This window comes from Pelophylax lessonae (assembly GCF_965119305.1).
Source record: "Pelophylax lessonae genome assembly, chromosome: 1".
Lineage (NCBI taxonomy): Eukaryota > Metazoa > Chordata > Amphibia > Anura > Ranidae > Pelophylax > Pelophylax lessonae.
Genome location: NC_138768.1, coordinates 654,435,424 through 654,456,539, shown reverse-complemented (window position 1 = coordinate 654,456,539; position 21,116 = coordinate 654,435,424). Strand labels below are relative to the sequence as shown.

Here is a 21,116-nt window from a genome sequence, read left to right as displayed (position 1 = left end):
CAACTAGTGATAAGTACCCCGCAGGGGATTCCTTCCTATCAACTTACACTATCTACTCTTGCATACTAAAGACTGTTGCTATCTATGCATTACTATTTCTATCATCTGCACTGTTACATAGATTGCTAGCTCTTGAGTCTACTACCATCTATATCCTTGCACTAAGTTAGCATCTCCTGTACACTTCATCTGCTGTCCCCTACCACCTGTTACTTGTACATGATTGCTAACCTACCTGCATACTATCTATCACCATCTGCTAACACTCCTGAACATTACTACTTGAGTGCCTATCATTGTTATCACTACTCACGCCTGTCCTTTCAGCACATCACCTCTATACTATCGCATACAATCTATCACTCCAGGAACATCTTATCTGAGTGTCTGTATATGTGCATGCTGAAGCAGGCTGGGCCACAATGATGAGTCTGGAGAGTTGGATATGGTGATTCAACACATCTCTACAGGACTACTGAGTGGAAATTCTGCAGCTGCAAATCCAGTTCACTAAAACAAACGCCAGAGCATTACACCCACTCCCATAAATCCTTGCTCCCTTTCAGCATCCGTGTTCTGTAACTAGCCTACTCAGGAATCGGGAGGGGACTCCTGCTGCCATGGAGTCCATCAGGAAAGGAAAATTACGGTAAGTATTTGATATCAATTTTCCGTTTTCCTGACAGACTCCATGGCAGCATACGTTCGGGAAATAACTCGCTATACACTCCCGGGTGGGAAGATGCTGAACAAAAAACTTTAATTATTGCCATCTACTGACAGCACTTGAACACCAAAATTAACAGAAGATAAGGCAGCCGGTTCAACACAATAATGAGAAAGAAACGTGTTCATAGACGACCAGGACGCTGCCCTGCAGATCACATCAGGCAAGACGTGCCTAGAGACTGCCCAAGACGTGGAAATGCTACGAGTTGAGTGTGCCGTTACCGCCTCTGGGGGAGCCAAGCCCTACGCTCTGTATGCCCACTGGATAGCCTGGACGATCCATGCAGCCACTGCTCTGGAAGAAGCACACATACCTCTCTTTTTCCCTTGAAGAAGGACAAAAAGGAAATCTGACTGACGAAAAGAAGAAGTAGCCGCCAGATATTGCTTCAGGGTGCCACCAACATCCAAAGGATGAACTGAAGAATCTTCACTGGGCTTGAAGGTGGGAAGGACTATGCCATTTTAGTAATCATGGAGTTTTTCCTCTCAACTTTACTCCATTCCTCGGTATACTCCATTCCTCGGTAAAGATATCTCCCAATTCCCCTAAGAACGGAAAATTCAAACGTTCCTTACACAATTGTTTGAAGCATTTCTTCTGTTTCGGGGGCGGGGGGGGGAGACTGCAGGGTCCTCCCAATCGAGAGCTTCTCTTACAGCTTTAACTAAGGGAGAAACAAGATGAAATTCAAACCCCAGACAGGAGTCATCCGCTTCCAAATCCGAGTCCGAAGGAAGGATGGAGGGGTGGCTGGGCTGAGAAGCCTCAAAGGGGTCTTGATCCAGATTGTCTCTCTCTGGCGAGCGAGATGGCCCAGCAGATGTATTTGGACGATGAAGGTCAGCCAGAGAGTCTTTGAGGACTTTGCGCACTACTTCTTCTATGCGCTGGTCTGAGTTTTCCCGCTCGCCCGTTGCTTGGGCATAACAACGGTTGCAGAGGGACGCACCGTCCGGAACCAGTATATCACATCCCCAACATTTTCTTCCATGAGGACGCTCCGAGCGGCCATGATATTTAGCGGAAGAGGACTGGCCCTCGCGCCCCGGACTATGGGGAGACCTGCGTCTGGACCTGGATGAGGAGTGCCGGTGTTGCAATTTAGAACGCCGATCTTCGCTGCGTGTATTAGGCTGTGGATCGGACCTAAAAGAGCCAGAGACAGATATGCAAAACATAGAAGAAACAAAGACCCTCCCCGAATCCATAATTCTAGGTACAGATACAAGTCCTGCTGATCGAACATAATGGACCAGAGAAGACCCTGCATTAGTATACACAGGTGAAGGAGCAGGGGGGGGGGGGGCAGGCCAGTAGTCTTACCTTGACAACACAAGCCGTGGAGCTGGGGGAGGCTATCCACAAATGCCGACCTTCCCACCAGCTCCAGGCATCAGACAAGTTTTAAATACGGCGCCATTCGGCCGTCCGGACGCATTGCGCATGCAGAACGCCGCGCAGCCCGGAAGCTGCGGCCGCAAATACGGCCGAGGCCGGCCCGAGTACAGCGGACGTCTGGGAGGTAAGTACCGGACACGGTTAAACCACACAGGAGACACAGGCCACCCGGACTATAATAAAAAGCACCTCCCAGCCCAAAATGACACACACCAGAGGAAAACGGCCTAACATGTATACTATATAAAGAAAAGGCAACACAGAGGGACATCTGAACAGTGAGGAAGTAAAAAATGTCCCATAAAAGGGCTTACCACCCTGCCTCCTGGAGCAGGGACAGGTCCATGGAGATGCAACACCAGGCTTATCTTCGGGCAATAGCAGGCCACCCGCAGCAGCAGGGCTCTCTCGGCCAGACCACCGAGCTCCTGCCCAGGGTTTCTTCGATTGCCCCCTCCATACCCTGCTAAGAGCAAAGGGCTTAGCGGAGGCTCCATGCTGACCCAATCCTTGCTTCCAGTATACGTATAGGACTGCTTTTGGCAGGAACGCATCACTTATGCTTGAGGAGGACAAAAAAGGAACACGGATGCTGAAAGGGAGCAAGGATTTATGGGAGTGGGGTCCTATAGGGTAGGAGAGGAGACGGGGCTACCCGAACGTATGCTGCCATGGAGTCTGTCACGAAACAACTCTTTGGCATGATAGGTAGATCTTTGGAGTAACTCAGAGAGAAAAATAGCATGGTCTTACGCAAAAAAAAAAAAAAATGTTTCAAATAGACGGGGTTGGGGATGGGCGGGGAAGGGGAGATGGAAGAGGGAGGGGGGTCAATAAGAGAAGGAGCTGGGGGGACAAAGCAGATAAAACACACACAAATAAAATAGGAACAATCCTCCACCCATGGACCCCAGATCTTTTGAAATTTCTTTGGACAATTACGACCCATATAGATTAATTTATATAGCAGGTTATACATGTACATGGTTCACCATTGTTCTCCACTGCTAGACCGTGGGTGTCTCAGCTGACTTGCCCTTACATAGAATAAGCTTCCATGGATAGAATGCTGCAAAGAACAGGAAGCACCGTTGATGAAAAGAAAATTCCAGATTTGTACCCACGCCCAGCAGGAGAAAAACCAAATCCAACGGGACCTGCTACTCTGAGAGCATTAAGTTCTGCCACCACACCCTGTCAGAAGGTTTGAAGATTGGAACAAGACCAAACCATATGTATGAAAGTGTCTGCCTCCAACCTACACCTAATGCTGTATTTATCAGCCATGTGGTAAATAAGAGATGGCCTCTGAGGAGTATGGTATGCACAATGTAATAAACTGAATAAACCTGTCTCTAGCCAAGATCACTAATGGTATAAACTGTTGTATATCCTCCCCGGTGTCTTTGGCAACTAGAATTTTTAGGAAAAAAAAGTCCATGATGGCGAATATTACATTTCCTCTGTACAAGAATCCAATAAAGCTGCTCAAAGTCTGTTAAATTCTTTGCCCTCTGTTCTTCTTTTTTGATCCGATATGTAGACCTCTATAAAAGCGTTACACTACACTGATCATTTCATCCACTCTTATAATTATTGCACATTTTTAAAAGGCTAGTATAAAGGAATTTGTAAAAAAAAGGGTAAAATTTTGTTCAACCATTTTTTGTGTATTAAAGTATAACTAAAGGGAAAACTTTTCTTTTAGTTTTTGAATGGAAAGGGATTAGAACACTTGTCAGGTTTTATTGCTGTCTGTGTCACCATTAGGGAGATTCCCCCTCTCTATTTGTCCTGTTTACCATTATCATTGAAAGTAAGAGCCGGTGTAACGTGAGAATTACCTACCCCGTGAGAAAAACCTACCCTCGTCACTTCCGGGCAGGAACAGCTGAGCAGCGCAGCAGTGCGCATGCTCAGAGGCCCGGAGACCTAATGAAAAAGATAAGGAGCTGACTACTGGGCATGCGCAGTAGTATGAAAGTATTAGGGTGTCCGTGAAAAAAAACTACCCACGCGGCGGTGACATGAAAACAGCTGTACTACAATATGAATCATCTCCGCTCCTTCCCCTGACACTTCACTGATGTCGGCTAGTAAATATAAAAGCGGCTGGCGGCTCCGTTATGTATCTTCTCATACACCCGCCGCCGCTATTATATTTAGTAGCCGACATCAGTGAAGTGTCAGGGGAAGGAGCGGAGATGATTCATATTGTAGGGCAGCTGTTTTAATGTAACGGCCGCGTTATACACACTGAGGGTGCACCGGAAGTGACGAGGGTAGGTTTTTCTCACGGGTAGGTAATTTTCACGGAACGCCGGTCCACACTAGCACGACTTGTCAGGCGACTTGTCAGCCTGACAAGTCGCGCTCCCTCGCGGTCCATTGACCGCTACAGGACCCGTTCTAATAGGAGTGACACAAGTCGCTCCGACTTAGAAAAAGGGACCTGTACTGTTTTGGGGCTACCTCGGAGCGACTTGCATAGACTTCCATTATGTGAAGTCCCTGCAAGTCGCTCCGAAGACGTGGTGCATGGTAATGCACAAGTCGCATTACCACATTTTGGGTTGTCCCCAGAAAAGTAATAAAGAAGATATCTTCCAATGAGGACACTAGTTCTGGTGACCTGGGAGTCCCCAAGGATTTCCCTTATTTTTCAGGCATTTCCTCTCACTTTCTGTTTTGCTATGGGACAGGAAGTGAAGGGAAATCCCTGCAATGGAACACAGATGGTGAAAAAAAATCTGACAGGGGTTATAACCCTCCGTTACTCTATCCAAAATGAAAAAAAAAAGTTTTGCCTTTAGTTCTACTTTAATGCTTTGTGGACCATGCAAGGAGGCATGGTAGGGGTGTACCTTTAGCATTTATACATTAGGGTAAATCCACAATGCTAACACACCAGGATCATTTTCTAAGTGGCAGCTATTTGCAGCTGAATCCAATGAGATTTAAAAATTACAGCGGTGTTCCTCAATTAAAGACCTTCTATAAATTACCTTAAAAAGGTGCCCCACTTTGTCAGAAAATAGGTATGATATTGACCCTAGGCCCTTAGTTTGCAAGCCACGATTATTTTCATGTACAGTAATGTGGTTAACAGTATATCTAAATCCAAGAACACAAATTTAAAGTAAAGCTCTGGACTCCCCCCCCCCCCCCCCAAAAAAAAAGCCCAGAGCCCAGAGGATTATGGGGAATTGAGTTAAAGGGACTTGCACCTGCATCTGGATAAAGGGGCACACCACTACACTCCACCCCACTTGAACTTGCGATCCCAGGCAAGTTCACAGACCATACAAAGTCCTCTTGTGCAAAGCATTCAGGTGGTTTCCCAAAGTTGCGCCTCTGAGAACATCTCAAGGGTTGAGGTTCAGGCTCTTCTCCAGGAGCAGGCAAAGGTGCATCCTCACTTTCAGGCCTCTCCATAGACAGTGGGTCAGAGGGCTCCACAGCAGGAGTAGGAATCTGAGCTGGGCAATCATTGGGCTGTACGGCATCGTCTGTACCTGTAATCTCTCCTGAGAGACTTGGAGGTAGCAGTGGGGGAACAGGGAATAGCCAACACTGATTCTCTGTTGGGGTTGTTACTGGTGGCTCTGAAACCTGTTCTTCTGGCTCTCTAGATGAGGTTACCGAAGAGTCATGGGGGAACATTATTCTGCGATACAATATGCCATCTCTCAAGAGGAAACGTGACCATTCACCCAACAGTTTTTGTGTCTCTGGCAGCAGTCGCGCTCTTTCTCTTCTACTGGGCCACCGCTGTAACTGCATCGCTTCTCTTACTGGGGCAATCACAGGATCATTCATCTGTATTTCCGCCCAGTTATACTCTTTCAATACATGGATGAGGTCCACCCGTGGTTGACTCTTAGGTCTAGCCCTCATTACGAGTGGAATTTCTTCTTCTTCAGCCTCTTCATCCACATCTCGCTGTGGTTGTACTGAAGGGTACCGTGATAGGGCATTGGCCACGTGTTTGTCCTTTAGTGCTGCCAAGGTAAGAAGCAGATTTCTAACTTCTTTAGGTGGTCCCAGGTGGGTAGGACATCGTTTCAACAGCTCGGGCTTCAGCCCCTGGATGATATTCATGCCCAATATCACCTGCGGCTGTCCTTTTCCGGATACACGTGTAACCACCACACCTTTTTGGCCAAGGTCCTGTCCCCACAGTTTTACCTTCATCCAGGTAATCCCAACCACTTCTATAGGAAGTTTGTTGGCAGCTGTCAGTGAGGACCATGGGGTATCTCGACTCATTTTCTTCTTTGGGAAGTATTGCTGGAACAAAGGTTCTGGTAGAATAGTGACTTGGGAGCCAGTGTCGAAGAGACACTCGATCTCTTGGCCATTGAAGTACCCATGTACCACAGGGCAATCGACCCCCACGTCCTCCGTGTGTGACTGGGGAGTCATTTTGCTGGACCGCCCCACTGCTTGACTCCTAGCGGCGGGGCGCTCTGGGTTTAATGGCCCCCTTGGTATTTGATCAGGACAGTCCCTCAAGCAATGTCCCTTTTGTTGACAGCCCCAACATGGGGAGGGTGACCTCTCCCTTCTTGGTCACCGGCGGGGCGGTGATCGGTTTCTCCATGAAGGGATGTTCTCCCTTGGCCCCCTTGGATTATCTCGCTCGCGCCTCAGCGTGGCAAGTTCTGTCTGGAGCTGGGCCATTCCTTCTGTCAGCTTGTGGATGGCCACCTCCCATGGAGCTATTTGTTCAGTTTGTGGCAGTTTACATGGTTTATCCCCTGTGCTGGCCATGAGAACGTCCACACTGGCACGTCTGGGCTCTGAATACAGGATAGCTGCTTCTAAAATTTCGTGGAATTTTAAGTTTGGGTTACTTCTGTCCTTTTCTTGTAGCTTTTCCCTGACTTTGTCAGACAGAAGTCCATCCAAAAACTGATCCTTCAGCCACCCGTCTGTATCACTCCAGCCAGCACGTCCTGCTCGCCTCCTCTCATTGCGTCGGATCTCGGCTGCTATATCCTGCAGTTCCAGAGCTTACTGCGGAATGGATTCTCCCACTCTCTGCCTTCTACTGATAAAGCGAGCCCTAAGATCCCCTAATGCAACTGGTTGGGTATACACTGCTTCCAAGCGGCTGATTATCTTGTCTAGGGAATCCTGGTCCTCTGCTGGAAGGTGCAAAATTAACTTCCTTGCTTCCCCTTCAAGGGCATTAATGGCCAGATCTGCCTGCTGTGTGGGTGGCACCCCATATGACCGGATCAAGCCCCGCAATCTCCTAATCCAGTCATCCAAGTCCTGATCTGGTCCTGTGTACTTAGGCAGTTGCTGTAGTAGCAATCCTGCCAGCAATAGGGAAGCTATGGCAGACTGTTTGACACCCTCAGTGCTGCTTCCCTCACCACTGACTGACATGGCTGATCCTGTTCGTGACGCCAAGTGTTATGTAATGGTATCAGCGAATGATCAGACCAGTGGTGATGTGCAATTTCTACTTTACTTAACAATGTGGAATGTAGATTACACAGGAGATCATGTGAACAGGGGTTTGCAGTACAAAACAGCAATATGAGGAAAGGAGAAATATTCATAAAACGTGTGAAAACAATTATATTGCAGTTCTAGTAATGGCCACTAGATGGCAGCAGAGTGTTCTGAGTTCAGTTTACAGATAGGAAAAGATCTGAATATTCTCACGTGTTCCCAGAGATTGATCATTCATTCAGCAGACTGGGAATTGAGGGTATTTCCTGCTGGCACAGACTTCACACAGGCACTGCTGATGCTGACTTTGGTCAGGAGGCTCTGGGGCTGTAGATAGGACCAACCGACTGCTTGGACAACTTCTCCACATGGACTGTAACAGAGTCCTCTCCAGTGACTGGGGCTTGGATAAATACTGCGTGCTCTTTTGCTCACTGCTGGAGGCCCACACACCAGACTTATCGAATGAGGACCCAGCACCTGGGGACAGCTCACTTGCCCAGTCACTGCTGTCCCATCAGGCAGGATCTCTCTGAGCACAGGAAGCTGGGCGGAGCTGGCATTTATACTCCCTGGGCATGTCCTGGAACTCAGGGGATGCTGGGAGCCCAGAGGATTATGGGGAATTGAGTTAAAGGGACTTGCACCTGCATCTGGATAAAGGGGCACACCACTACAGTACCTTAATGCACTAACGTACATAATGCGCTGCCATGTGTTGCAGTACCATGCTTTTCTTTAGCATTTTGGGGTGCCGTTCAAAATAAATGGCACCTCAACCCACATCGATGTGAAGCCAGGTCTAAAAGATGTCATAAATTGTTTGATGGCTTCATCTGCTGATTTTTGGTTCTGCGCTGAGTGGGTGTAGGCCAGTTTCCTGCTGAAATTCAGGGAAAAGGTATACTCCGGTGCCAATCTGTCAGCATTGGCAGCAGAATCTCCTAAACTGGAGGGCATGCCTTTGGAAATCCACCAGATGTGCATTTGTCAGTCGAGCTGTCTTCAGCTGCTTGCACAATATACATCTTTAAATCACTTGAAGAGACAGTAAGGGGTCTGAGGGACATGTTCTAAAACTTGTGGACGTGTGCTTTACTTAAAATATGCAGCTAGTTCTTTTCTTTTCAAAATGGCAAAAGATAAACCGTTGTGCTTTACAGGTAATTACAACAGTTCAATAAAAGTATACATCCAACCTAGCCCCTGTTTACACTGGAATGACTTGTCATGCGATTTGACAGTTCCAAATCGAATGACAAGTCGCAATTCATTGCGGGCAATGGAACCGCTCATATCGCCGCAACTAATGTCGCAGCGATTATTAAAAAGTTTCTGGTGCTACTTTTTACTGATTTCTTTGCGATTTGCATAGACTTCTGTTACATGAAGTCGCAAGTCGCTATGTAATCAGCAGTGCAAATCGCACCGATGTGTGGCTTTGAAATTGCGCTGAAGTAGCGCAATTTCAAAGCCGCAACGGTGTGAACAGATGCTTAAGGGAAAATGTGCAGGCAGAATATAATGCCTAGTTTCCAGCCTGCACATGCCTATTTGCCTTCAGTAAAACAACCATAATGCCTTCGTCACTGAGTGATTTGCCCACTTATTGCCAGTCCTCTCGCATTGATTTTAATGTGCCACAAACGAGGTGACTGCCTACTTGGTGAAGTGGTTCTAAAGGCAGAAGGTTTATTATCCTAATGCATTCTATGTATTAAGATAAAAAACCTTCTGTGTGCTGAAGCCAGTGCTGTATCTTGGCCTAGGCTGACAAGGCCCAGGCCTAGGGCGTCACTTTGCAGGGGGGGCAGCAAAAAAGCTTCACCCCCGCACCCCTCCCGGCTCCTGCGCGAAAAGAGTCCCCGACGGCTTGCTCTACACTTTTAGTATAGTCAGGGCCATCTTTAACACAGGGCAAAAGGGGCAGCTGCCCTGGGCCCAGTAATTGTTGTGGGGCCCAAAGCTGCTGCCCCTTGAGCCCACAAATAGTTGATAAGTGAATTTGGTAGGGCCAAAGAAAATGTTTGCCCAGGGTCCAATCAATTATGAAGACGGCTCTGAGTATAGTGCCAATCTTATGGGGCGAATTGGGCCAGAGGACAGGGTCCTGGAGGCATATTAGTCTGGCACCCCCATACAGGGGTCACACTGCTACCTGCCACTATGTTAATACCGGCCGGTCAGGACATTCGGACACCGACGGCCACCAATGCTAATAAGTGTGGCTCATAAACAGGAAGGGGTGTGGCCTTTACAGGAAGAGGTGGGTCATATTTAAATTATGGGGTGCACAAGTTTAGTCAGGCCTAGGGCAACAAAAAACCTAAATACACCACTGGCTGAAGCCTCCCTAATACTTACCTGAGCCCCATCTCTATCTAGCGATTTTGCACAAGAGGCTCTGCTGTCCGGGACTTTCCCTCCTCATTGGCTGAGACAGAAGCAGCCACCATTGGCTCCTGCTGCTGTCAATGAAAGTCAATGAACCAATGAGGAGAGAGAGGGGGTGGAGCCGGGCCGCAGCTCCGTGTCTTAATGGGCACACAGAGCAGTGGCTTGGGTGTGCCTTTAGCAAACTGCTTGCTGTGGGGACACTCAGCAGGAGGGAGGAGCTCTGGCATGGGACCAGAGAAGAGGAGGATCTGGGCTGCTCTGTGCAAAACCACTGCACAGAGGAGGTAAGTATAACTTTATACTTGTTATTTTTAGACAAAAAAAAAACAAGACTTTAGTATCACTTTAAAACTCTCAGTAATAAATAGGTCTAATTGCCAGGCTAGCCCTAGCCTAAAGATGGCCATACTAGTAGATTTTTGATCATACGTTCATATGAACATTAGACCATCAGTACATCCGATAACTTGACAAATGTCATTCAAAAGTAATTTAAAGCGTAACTCCACTTTTGCTGAGAAAAAAAAAACATTCCCCTCTGGGTGATCTCTGTACATTGGAAAGATTTTAACAAACTTTGTTGCAGATTCCTACCTTTTGGGAGTGGTTTCATAACTATCTATAAGCTGTGGCAGCTGCAAGGCACTAATGAGGAAATCTGCTGGGCCTGCATCCCTTTAGACGTGTTCCTATTGGAAATATCTCAGCAAAAATTACATTTTTGTTGCAGGGGATGCCAGAAATCGGACTTGTATCTAAAGCCTCGTACACACGCAACAAGTTTCCGCCGACCGGTCTTTTGTCCAGAGTGGTGTCTGTTGGTTGGAATGTGCCTAGACTGCACACAAATTTTCCCGTACGACAGAATTCTACTTCAGAAGTGATGTCATGTGTTGGATTGCTTTCTATGTGTTATTTCATCTCTGAGCATGCCTAGTGTTGCTCATAAGAATTTTCCCCCATCTAAATCTGTACTACTGAGCCGAAAATCGGACGTGTTTTGATGGTCGAAAAAAATTATATAGCCTGCACACCAGGATTTTTTCGACCGAAAAGTCGGAGTCGGTTGTCAGAAGCATCATACTAACAAGCCGAAAATTGGCAGATCGGTCGTCAGATGAAAATTCCCGGCCGAATTTCGACTCGTGTGTACGAGGCTTTAGTGCAGACTTCTGGGAAAATCAGTGAGCCAATCACACAAGCAGGAAATTATGTTTCTGGGGTGTGGTCAGTACACATTCTGTGTACAGAACACCTCCAGGTAGCCATATAGCATTGCATTTTTAGAAAATTACAGTGGCTATAGATTGAAAAGGAAAGGTCATTTTTAATAACATTCAATTACAATATGATTTGTGTCGCAATTGTATACGCTATATTATTTTTCCTTATTTGCTATTTTTTTTCCATGAAAGGTGGAATTAACCTTTAAAGAACACTTGCTATTAACATTCAATTTCCCCCAAACAAAAATGTCATTTGCTGATAGAAATTCGATAGTTTGAGAGACATTTTCCATCCTGCCTTTTTTATTATTATTAATAATATTATTATTATTATTATACAAATCCTAAATAAAAATAATAAAGGCAGGATGGAAAATGTCTTGTCTAAAGGGTAGACAGTACAAATACAATACACTTTAATACAGTAGGAATCAGTGGGTCCTGCTCGTTAGAGCTTACAATCTAAGAGGGAAACTCTTAGATCTTTTTTCTCTTGACTGTGATTGAAAACGAATGTCAATTTGATCCCACTAACCATTAGAAAATCGAACAAACATTATTAAAACAAAAGTTTTTGAACAAAATTCTACCAGTGTGTCACCAGCTCAACTGTTCACAAGAGTATTGTTACAGGTAACACTATTTAGGGTGTAAAATGTAACAAAGTGAAGAAGCCAACCCCAAACAGCCTCCCCTTCCTCTTAGGCTACGTTCACATGTGGGCGTAGCGGATCGCAGGCAGAATCACCGCGATTCTGCCCGCGATCCGGAAATCATTGCAAATCGCGGGACGCCTGTGCGATGTTGCCGTGATTTCCGCCTGCTGAATCGCGATAACATCGCGCAAACAGAATCGTGGGACGCATGACGCACAAAAGAAGCTCTTGTACCTTTTTTGGGCGTTATGCTTCCCGCGATTCTGTTTGCGCGATGTTACCGCGATTCGGCAGGCGGAAATCGCGGCAACATTGCACAGCGTTTGGGGTGCCATTGCAAATCACAGGCATCGCACAGGCGTCCCGCGATTTGCAATGATTCCGGATCGCAGGCAGAATTGCGGTGATTCTGCCCCTGATCCGCTACGCCCACATGTGAACGTAGAGTCTGGGGGCTCTTTCCTCTGGTGGCTACTGTAATAGACATCTGTAAATGAATAGAATCATTCCATGAATGGAGTCCCATTTGTCACTATTTGGTTATCAATTGAACACAAGTGCAGTGACCACTGCACTGACAGTCCATTGATGCTCCATAACCAAAAGTTGGTACAGAAATGGAGTTAGAGGGGTCTGTGCATTGCACTAACGATTGACTGATTTTAGGTGCGTTGCTTTGTATGCCAAAAAAATAATAATGCACATTTTATTTTCTGCAAGTGTGGGTTCATTTATTATTATATTTTCATTATTTTTCCATTTGTTTGCAAAAGGTTGACTAATCCCTGATACACACCATGAGATTATCAGACAAATGATTGTTTGTTTTTTTGCATGCTAATTTCATCAAATTGATGAGTTTACTAAAGTTACGAAAATTCTCGTACGACAGAATAAAAATTCGGAAGTGATGTCATGTGTTGTAGTGTATTAGTATTACATTTTCAAACGTCAACTGTAGTGAATAAATGAAAATCGAATGATCTGATATTGTATGAAAAAAGTTTTGTGCATGTCTGTTCGGATAATATCGGATGAACTGTCATGATCGGCTCTCGAAAGCTCTGTACCAATGATCAGATTTCGTAAGATTTTTGTACTGTACTGGGATTTAACCCTATCATGTTGATAGAATGCAGATATGTGGCCTCGGCTTCAGGGGTTGTACCGGGGTGATGCCTGCAGCTAGAGGCATCACCTCGGTAACGGTCGGCTTTCTTGTCATAACAACCAATGCGGCTCAGCAGCCACTCGATTGTCAAGGAGCAGGAGGGGGATGTCCCCTCCTTCCCGTGACCTTTCCGTGCCTCGCCAGGGTCTCCCATCCCACCAGGAGACCCGAGCGACCAGCAGGCACATCCACCGGCTAGCCGAAGACCTGAACAGAGCTGGATTTGGCTTTGATCGGGACTCCGATGTAAAAACCCGGAAGCGATGTCATAACATCACTTCTGGGTACTGAAGCCTTAAACGCGCCAGTTTAAAATAAAATGACATCATTCAGAACAGCCAAACTTGGCGTTTTGAATGCTTTTAAGTGCAGAGGAGGGTTTGGGGTCTTTTAGACCCCCAGATCCCTCCATAAAGAGTACCTGACACTGCCGATTACTGTCACAAGGGTTGTTTACATTCCTTGTGACAGCAAAAAAATAATAAAAATGTTTTTTTAAAGGTACAATTTAAAAATAAAATAAAATAATTAGGAAAAAAAATTAAAGCGCCCGTCCCTCCGCGCTCGCGTGCTGATGCGTTCGCATATGTAAGTCGTGCTTACCTATGTAAGCGGTGTTCAAACCACACACGGGAAGTATTGCCACGATTGTTAGAGCAGGAGCAATAGTTCTAGCACTCCTCTGTAACTCTAAGCAGGTAACTGTTTAAATGTTTTAAAGCGTCGCCTATGGAGATTTTTAAGTACCGTAATTTGTCACCATTCCACGAGTGTGCCCAATTTTAAAGCATGACATGTTCGGTATCTATTTACTCTGCGTAACATCATCTTTCATATTATACAAAAAAACTTTACTGACATAAAATATTGCAAATTTGCATTTTATTCTCTAGGGTAGCTGCTAAAAAAAAAAGGATATATATATATATATATATATATATATACACACACACACACACAATATATATATATATATATATATATATATATATACACACACATACACACGCACACACATATATATATATACACACACATATATATATATATATATATGCACACACACATATATATACATTTTTTTTTTTTTTTTTAGCAGCTACCCTAGAGAATAAAATGCAATATTGCCATATTTTATGTCGCATGGTATTTGCGCAGCGGTCTTTCAAATGCACTTTTTTTTTTTTAAGAAATACACTGTCATAACTAAAAAAATAAAAAAACATTAACTTTTTTTGTATAATATGAAAGATGATGTTACGCCAAGTAAATAGATACTGAACATGTCATGCTTTAAAATTGGGCACACTCGTGGAATGGAGACAAAATACAGTACTTAAAAATCTCCATAGGTGACACTTTAAACATTTTTAATAGTTACCTGCTATCTGTATATATATATATATATATATATATATATATATATATAGGTATATGTGTGTGTATGTATATACAGTGGGTACGGAAAGTATTCAGACCCCCTTAAATTTTTCACTCTTTGTTATATTGCAGCCATTTGCTAAAATCATTTAGGTTCATTCTTCTTCCTCATGAATGTACACATAGCACCCCATACTGACAGAAAAACACAGAATTGTTGACATTGTTGCAGATTTATTAAAAAAGAAAAACTGAAATATCACATGGTCCTAAGTATTCAGACCCTTTGCTGTGACACTCATATATTTAACTCAGGTGCTTTCCATTTCTTCTGATCATCCTTGAGATAGTTCTACACCTTCATTTGAGTCCAGCTGTGTTTGATTATACTGATTGGACTTGATTAGGAAAGCCACACACCTGTCTATATAAGACCTTCCAGATCACAATGCATGTCAGAGCAAATGAGAATCATGAGGTCAAAGGAACTGCCTGAAGAGCTCAGAGACAGAATTGTGGCAAGGCACAGATCTGGCCAAGGTTACAAAAAGATTTCTGCTGCACTTAAGGTTCCTAAGAGCACAGTGGCCTCCATAATCCTCAAATGGAAGACGTTTGGGACGACCAGAACCCTTCCTAGAGCTGGCCGTCCGGCCAAACTGAGCTATCGGGGGAGAAGAGCCTTGGTGAGAGAGGTAAAGAAGAACCCAAAGATCACTGTGGCTGAGCTCCAGAGATGCAGTCAGGAGATGGGAGAAAGTTGTAGAAAGTCAACCATCACTGCAGCCCTCCACCAGTCGGGGCTTTATGGCAGAGTGGCCCGACGGAAGCCTCTCCTCAGTGTAAGACACATGAAAGCCCGCATGGAGTTTGCTAAAAAACACCTGAAGGACTCCAAGATGGTGAGAAATAAGATTCTCTGGTCTGATGAGACCAAAATAGAACTTTTTGGCCTTAATTCTAAGCGGTATGTGTGGAGAAAACCAGGCACTGCTCATCACCTGTCCAATACAGTCCCAACAGTGAAGCATGGTGGTGGCAGCATCATGCTGTGGGGGTGTTTTTCAGCTGCAGGGACAGGACGACTGGTTGCAATCAAGGGAAAGATGAATGCGGCCAAGTACAGGGATAGCCTGGACAAAAACCTTCTCCAGAGTGCTCTGGACCTCAGACTGGGCCGAAGGTTTACCTTCCAACAAGACAATGAACCTAAGCACACAGCTAAAATAACGAAGGAGTGGCTTCACAACAACTCCGTGACTGTTCTTGAATGGCCCAGCCAGAGCCCTGACTTAAACCCAATGGAGCATCTCTGGAGAGACCTAAAAATGGCTGTCCACCAACGTTTACCATCCAACCTGACAGAACTGGAGAGGATCTGCAAGGAAGAATGGCAGAGGATCCCCAAATCCAGGTGTGAAAGACTTGTTGCATCTTTCCTAAAAAGACTCCTGGCTGTATTAGATCAAAAGGGGGCTTCTACTAAATACTGAGCAAAGGGTCTGAATACTTAGGACCATGTGATATTTCAGTTTTTCTTTTTTAATAAATCTGCAACAATGTCAACAATTCTGTGTTTTTCTGTCAGTATGGGGTGCTATGTGTACATTCATGAGGAAGAAGAATGAACTTAAATGATTTTAGCAAATGGCTGCAATATAACAAAGAGTGAAAAATTTAAGGGGGTCTGAATACTTTCCGTACCCACTGTACATAATGTTCTAGCAAAAGATTCTGATTTTAACTTGTAAGCACCATATGTCAGAAAGAGGCTTAGGCATGAAGGGGTTAAAGTAATACAATCCTTTGAACGAACCACTCTATATTAAATACAAAGACTCAAGCGTACATAAAGTATACATCCACACAGCCCAGCCCCTACTGTAGCAATAAAGTTTCAAAACTTTAATGAAGACGGTAATTGGATCTACACTAATAAGTTCATAAGTTCACAAAGCCTGTGTCATGCCCTTTGGCAGATGACCCTGTTCTCGTATTCTTTTCAAAACTGTCAGGTTCGCCCGGGTTCCTATATAGCTTTTTATATCACTCATACTGCTAAATAACGCCCAGTTCTGTTTAAGTGTTTTGCATCGTGACACTCACTAGTTCTGAATCACATAAACACAAACCAAAAATAAAAATACATAACCAATAACAAATCAGTTTTTAAGCGTCATTGAGTGAGAAAGAAAGAAACGTAATCCCACGAAGACGTCTAAGTCATAGACAGCTATATTCTACCTTGTGCACAGTACTGGACAAACAGCACGTTCATTTGCAAGCTGCATTGAGCACGCTGCTAGACAGCACAGACGATAGTGTAAAAACCTTCCAGTAACTCACATCTCTGCACGTTCCATCTGGGCTGTAACATCGAGATCAGGAGTTTGTTCAAGATCAGGAACTGTAACCCACCATCAGGATATCAAGCAAAGGTTACACTTAGGGCCATTGTCTTCGCTTCCTGCTTCTGCCAGTTGATCTCGTCTGCGAACATGGAAAATTACTGGATATGCATATGTACGTTCACATTAAAATAAAAGAGAACTTGCAGCAGTCCCTTCTCCCTGTGCTGTCAAGGGAAGCTGGTTTTTCGCCCCGCCTTTAACATACTTCTTTGTGACTTGCCCTCATGTAACGTAGGGCTGCATATCAGCAATGCTAAAGCTGTTGCATTTCCTTATTACTTCTATGTCCTATTAGTGAGAGTTTAATATTAAAAATCTAGGAATTGTGCTGTGTGGTAAACATTTCATCAGCTGTATTCTTCACCCGTACAGAAATAGGATAGGTGGATCATCCAATGTAATGATGACAATGTAATGATGACTACATACAAGCGGTCAGCAAGACCCAGTTACTGCTACTCGTAGCTCCCAACCGTCCCTGATTTTAATGGACTGTCCCTGATTTAGAACAAAGTCCCTCCGTCCCTCTTTCCTCATTTGTCCCTCATTTTGGTCTGATCTATATAGTTGTATATAAAATGCACTATTTATCTATAATTTCCCAGTGCTAAATCTTTCATCCAATTTCTAAATTGCTGCATTTGTAAATTTTCAAAGCCAATATAAAGGAATAGTAGTGGTAAAAAAAAAAAAAACACACTTGTGGTTTTAACTAATATTCTTTTTTGTTTAAATCCCCTATAAGGGGTGTGGCAGGGGTGTGCCCTATGACTACATTCTGCTAAAAGGTGTCCCTCGTTCCCACCTCAAAAAGTTGGGGGGTATGGCTACTAGTGGCCTTGATACATAGTTGCTTTATGACCGTCCTGTCTGTTTATCTGAACTTGTTGTGCTGGTAATATCCTGGACTGGAGTAAGCAGCATGGCTTTGATTGCAGATTTGTCTGAAGTCCCAGTGCCCAAGCTACGACCCAGGTGCCACATGCAGCCCTTTGGCCTTTTTGTGAAGCCCTCTCGCCTCCTGCAGGCACTAATCTACACTATATTACCAAAAGTATTGGGAAACCTGCCTTTACACGCACATGATTTTTAATGACATGCCATTCTTAGTCCGTAGGGTTCAGTATTGAGTTTGCCCACCCTTTGCAGCTATACCAGCTTCAACTCTTCTGGGAAGGTTGTCCACAAGGTTTAGCAATGTGTCCATGGGAATCTTTGACCATTCTTCCAGAAACTAATTTGTGAGGTCAGGCACTGATCTTGGACGAGAAGGCCTGGCTTAGAGTCTACCCTCTAATTCATCTCCAACCTGTTTCATAGGGTTAAGGTCAGGATTCTGTGCAGGCCAGTCAAGTTCCTCCACCCCAAACTCGTTCATCCATGTCTTTATGAAGCTTGTTTCTGCACTGGTGTGCAGTCATGTTGGAACAGGAAGGGGCCATCCCCAAACTGTTCCCACAAAGTTGGGGGCATGAAATTGTCCAAAATGTCTTGGTATGCTGACGCCTTAAGAGTTCCCTTCACTGGAACTAAGGGACCAAGCCCAACCCCTGAAAAACAACCCCACACCACAATCCCCCTTCCACCTAATGATTTGGACCAGTGCACAAAGCAACATACATAAAGACATGGATGAGCGAGTTTGCGGTGGAGGAACTTGACTGGCCTGCACAGAATCCTGACCTCAACCTGATAGAACACCTTTGGGATGAATTAAAGCGGAGACTGCATGCCAGGCCTTCTTGTACACGTCAGTGCCTTACCTCACAAATGCACTTCTGGAAGAATGTTTATTGTGACACACAAGGGTTTAAAATACTTACAGAAGTTTCCATTCTGGCTGGGGAATAGGTTGTGTACTGTTCTTTCTAAAATGTCTCACACCCACTGGTTGGTGGGTAGCGGTGGGGAGAAGAGGAGGGAGGGGGGCATAGGAGGGAGGTGTGCAGCAAATATTTGGCAGAAGTCGGTGTGATATAACCGCGGGCATGTTTCTAATGTGCTCCGATTGCACGTGTATGGGGTACTGCTACAATAAAAATCATGAAAAAATCTAGAAGATTTAAGCAATCATTAGCAAGGGTAAAAAAATGAAATATAGAGCAATGTATAAAATATATATACAGTACATACACATATGTTTAGGAGTTGGCTGAAAATTAATTAAAAATAAAAATAAAAAATAGGAATTTTGTAGTAAAAAGTAATATATATATTTAGAAAAGAATAATACAAAATGACATAGGAATGATGGAAGCCACTACTGAGTATCTATAAATAAGTATAAGGGCTCTTTCACATGGTCCGCCTCCGTAGGCGGATCCGTGCTGCTCAGCGGGGAACGATCTGCGATCCCCTCTGAGCCGGCGGATGACAGCTCCGTCTCCGCTTGCAGAGCGGAGAGGGAGGTGTCTCAGCACCCGCTGCCTTCTATGGGGGATCGGATGAGAGCGGACCGCCTGTCCGCTCTCATCAGATCCGCTCCGCTCCGATTACTGAACGGATGGAAAAATAGGGTTTCCATCCGTCCAGATTTCAGCACAGGATCGGATGCGGATGGCAGCGGGTGTCAGCGGAGGTGTCTCGCTGACACCCGCTGCCCCATAGAGCTGCATGGAGGATCCGATCAGATCCGCCTAAAAAACTGACAGGCGCATCTGATCGGACCGCCCGTGTGAAAAAACCCTAAGAGGATTGTGCTATATGAAATATGTGCATGAGTCTATAGTGATACCTTATCAGCGGTAATGTTTGGGTCCGGGTCGACATAGGCCCATCGATAGTGATGTAAATCTATAATATGTGGTGGTTACAGTATGCTATTGATTTCTTATTCTTCATTCATCCCCCCTGGTGACAGTTCATCTAAAACGGATTTCCAATAGGTTTCTCTGCGGGAAAGGTGTTGGAACCTTTCTGCCTCGGGGAATGTGGGAGGGATGGACTCAATGATCCATATGACCCCGAAATTTGATGCAGTGTATGGTCTGAGCACTGGCAGGCTGACCCCCCCCCCCCACACACCCTTTCAACCTCTGCAGCAATGCTGGCAGCACTCATACATCTATTTCCCAAAGACAACCTCTGGATATGACGCTGAGCACCTACACTCAATTTCTTTGGTCGACCATGGCGAGGCCTGTTCTGAGTGGAGCCTGTCCTGTTAAACCATTGTATGGTATTTGCCACTGTGCTTCAGCTCAGTTTCAGGGTCTTGGCAATCTTCTCATAGCCTAGGCCATCTTTATATAGAGCAACAATTATTTTTTTCAGATCCTCAGAGATTTCTTTGCCATGAGGTGCCATGTTGAACTTCCAGTGACCAGTATGCGCGAGTAAGAGCGTTAAAACCACATTTAACACACCTGCTCCCCATTCACACCTGAAACCCTGTAACATTAACGAGTAACATGACACCGGGGAGGGAAAATGGCTAATTGGGGCCAATTTGGACATTTTCACTTAGGGGTGTACTCACTTTTGTTTCCAGCGGTTTATACATTAATGGCTGTGTGTTGAGTCATTTTAAGGGGACAGCAAATTTACAGTTATACAAGCTGTACACTCACTACTTTCCATTGTAGCAAAGTTTAATTTCTTCAGTGTTGTCACATGAAAAGATACAATAAAATATTTACAAAAATGTGAGATACTGTATATACCGAGTTTTGTATTCCATTGTAACAACTATAACATGGGCCTATCCTTCACCTCAGTACAGGACAACGAAAATCTGGCATTCCTAGACCTTAATCTATATCATGATAATAGCCAGATTCATGCTAAAAATTATAGTAAACCCCCACTCCTTTCTACACTACACTAAGTGCCACCATCCACGTTGGCTTAATAACATCCTGAAAAGCCAATTCATGCCCCTGTAGTCTCTACTACGTGGGCAGGACAATACGCACCCTACTAAAAGGTTTTGGTGAAAACCGCCGGTTCATTGAGGCCGGTAGGGACGAACATAGTGTCCCCAGACACTTCGCCAAACACAACAAAAAATCCACCACTGGTTTGAAGGTATGAATCATTAAGTCCATCCCTCCCACATTCCCCGAGGCAGAAAGGTTCCAACGCCTTTGCTCTAGAGAAACCTACTGGATATACATCACCAGAGGGGATGAATGAAGAATTAGAAATCAATAGCATACTGTAACCACCACATATTATAGATTTACATCACTACCAATGGGTCTATGTCGACCCAAACATGACCACTGATAACTCTATGGACTAGGACTGGGATGCTATTAAAGTGCGTGCGTGTGTGTA

General features: G+C 44.7%; 1 protein-coding gene across 1 annotated transcript in view; it reads right to left on the bottom strand.

Moving 5' to 3' along the window:
* Positions 1–17,046, bottom strand: part of IL15 (interleukin 15) — a 167,404-nt gene extending 150,358 nt beyond the window's left edge. The window contains exon 1 of the mRNA XM_082248941.1: positions 16,774–17,046. The gene's annotated coding sequence lies outside the window, so the exon portion shown is untranslated. The remainder of the gene's footprint in view (positions 1–16,773) is intronic.
* Between the last annotated feature and the right edge of the window lie 4,070 nt (positions 17,047–21,116).